At 51.4% G+C, this 2,166-nt stretch overlaps 1 long non-coding RNA gene across 1 annotated transcript; it reads left to right on the top strand.

Moving 5' to 3' along the window:
* The first annotated feature begins 214 nt into the window (after positions 1–214).
* LOC118159140 lies at positions 215–2,078 on the top strand. Its single transcript, XR_004747026.1, has 2 exons — positions 215–299; positions 581–2,078. It is a non-coding gene; the product is annotated as an uncharacterized LOC118159140 (long non-coding RNA).
* The last annotated feature ends 88 nt before the right edge of the window (positions 2,079–2,166 follow it).

The following is a 2,166-nucleotide window of genomic DNA, read 5'->3' as shown; positions in this document are numbered from 1 at the left end:
GGGGGGGGGGCTGGGGGCAGGCTGAGCCCTCTGGGCGCAGAATCGCCGTGCTGCAGGCGTGCTGCTGCCGCCCGGCACCACGCCGAGCTCTCCGCGTCGCCCCAGTCCTGCGCATTTCACGCGAGGGACCCGAGCCGTTGGCGATCCCCCGGGCCCCGAGGGCCGGTTCTCCTTTGGGGCAGCTCCAGGCCCGTGGATTTCTCTTATTATCCGCGTGCCAGGCTGGTTTCTGACCTCGCTTTCCTCTTGCAGGAATCCTTTTCCGAGCACTTGGGGTTCACTGGAGGTATCGTGCAAGGGTGAGTGGGCTTTTCTCCATCCCAGCAGAGGGGTTTGTGGCTGGCCAGCGCGATCAGGGATCTCGCAGCGCTGACAGCCCTCAGGGGAGGAGGAGGAGGTTTTAGTACTGAGCGGGCCCCGATGCCCCGAGCTGGCAGCGAGGAAGAAAAACGCAGGCAGTGCCCTCAGCTTGAACGCCTGGTCAGCCCCGCCGTGGCCAGGCAGCGGTGCTTGGTGGTCTCCGTAGCCCCTTCCACCTCAACCTTCCACGTCCTCATTCCCCTCTTCTCTTCCCTCCCAGCCTGGATTTGTACCGCGCCTCGGGCAAATTCGAGCTCCTAGACAGGATCCTCCCCAAACTGCGAGCCACCAACCACAAGGTGCTGCTCTTCTGCCAGATGACCTCCCTCATGACCATCATGGAAGATTATTTTGCTTACCGTGGATTCAAATACCTCAGGCTGGACGGTGAGTGCCTGCGCCCCGCGGGGCCGGCAGCCGCCCCCGGGGCTTGACGTTAAAGCTCTGGCCTGGGGCCGAAGCGAGGTGAGCGGGGACGGAGGTAAGGTGACGGCCGGGCCCCCTTCCAGCAGCCCGAGGAGCAGAGAAACGGCGCGGCGTCGAGCAGTAAGAAAGCTGAAAGGGAGCAGGGTACAGAATAAACGTCCTCGAGGGGCGTAGGATAGAGAATAAATGCCCTCAAGGGGCGTAGGGTACAGAATAAATGCCCTTAAGGGGCACAAAATAAAGAATAAACGTCCTTAAGGGGCGTAGGGTACAGAATAAATGTCCTTAAGGGCACAAAATAAAGAATAAACGTCCTTAAGAGGTGTTGGATAGAGAATAAACGTCCTCGAGGGGCGCAGGATGCAGAATAAATGCCCCTAAGGGACGCAGAATAAGGAATAAACGTCTTTAAGGGGCACAAAATAAAGAATAAACGTCCTTAAGGGGCGTAGGGTACAGAATAAATGTCCTTAAGGGGCACAAAATAAAGAATAAATGTCCTTAAGGGGCATAGGATAGAGAATAAACGTCCTCAAGGGGTCTAGGGTACAGAATAAATGCCCTTAAGGGGCGTAGGATAGAGAATAAATGTCCTTAAGGGGCACAAAATAAAGAATAAACGTCCTTAAGAGGTGTTGGATAGAGAATAAACGTCCTCGAGGGGCGTAGGATGCAGAATAAATGCCCCTAAGGGACGCAGAATAAGGAATAAACATCTTTAAGGGGCATAGGATAGAGAATAAACGTCCTTAAGGGGCATAGGATAAAGAATAAACGTCCTCAAGGGGTGTAGGATACAGAATAAATGCCCTTAAGGGGTGTAGGATGCAGAATAAATGTCCTCAAGGGGCGAAGGGTACGGAATAAATGTCCTTAAAGGGCGCAGGATAAAGAATAAACATCCTTAAGGGGCGCAAAATAAAGAATAAACGTCCTTAAGGGGCATAGAATACAGAATAAATGCCCTTAAGGGGTGTAGGATAAGGAATAAACGCCTTTAAGGGGCACAAAATAAAGAATAAACGTCTTTAAGGGGTGTAGTATAGAGAATAAATGCCCTTAAGGGGCGTAGAATAAGGAATAAATGTCCTTAAGGGGCACCAAATAAAGAATAAATGCCCTTAAGGGGCATAGGATACAGAATAAATGCCCTTAAGGGGCACAGAATAAGGAATAAACGTCCTTAAGGGGCGCAAAATGAAAAAGAAATGTCCTTAAGGAGCGTAGGATGAAGGATATACGTCCTTAAAAGGTGTAGGATACAAAATAAACGTCCTTAAGGGGCACAAAATTAAGAGTAAATGTCCTTAAGGGGCAGAGGATAAAGAACAAACGTCCTGAAGGTGCCTAGGATACAGAATAAATGCCCCTAAAGGGCGT

The sequence above is a fragment of the Oxyura jamaicensis genome, unplaced genomic scaffold, assembly GCF_011077185.1.
Source record: "Oxyura jamaicensis isolate SHBP4307 breed ruddy duck unplaced genomic scaffold, BPBGC_Ojam_1.0 oxyUn_random_OJ67625, whole genome shotgun sequence".
NCBI lineage: Eukaryota > Metazoa > Chordata > Aves > Anseriformes > Anatidae > Oxyura > Oxyura jamaicensis.
Note: the sequence above shows the minus strand (reverse complement) of the source record. Positions and strands in the feature narration are given on the sequence as shown.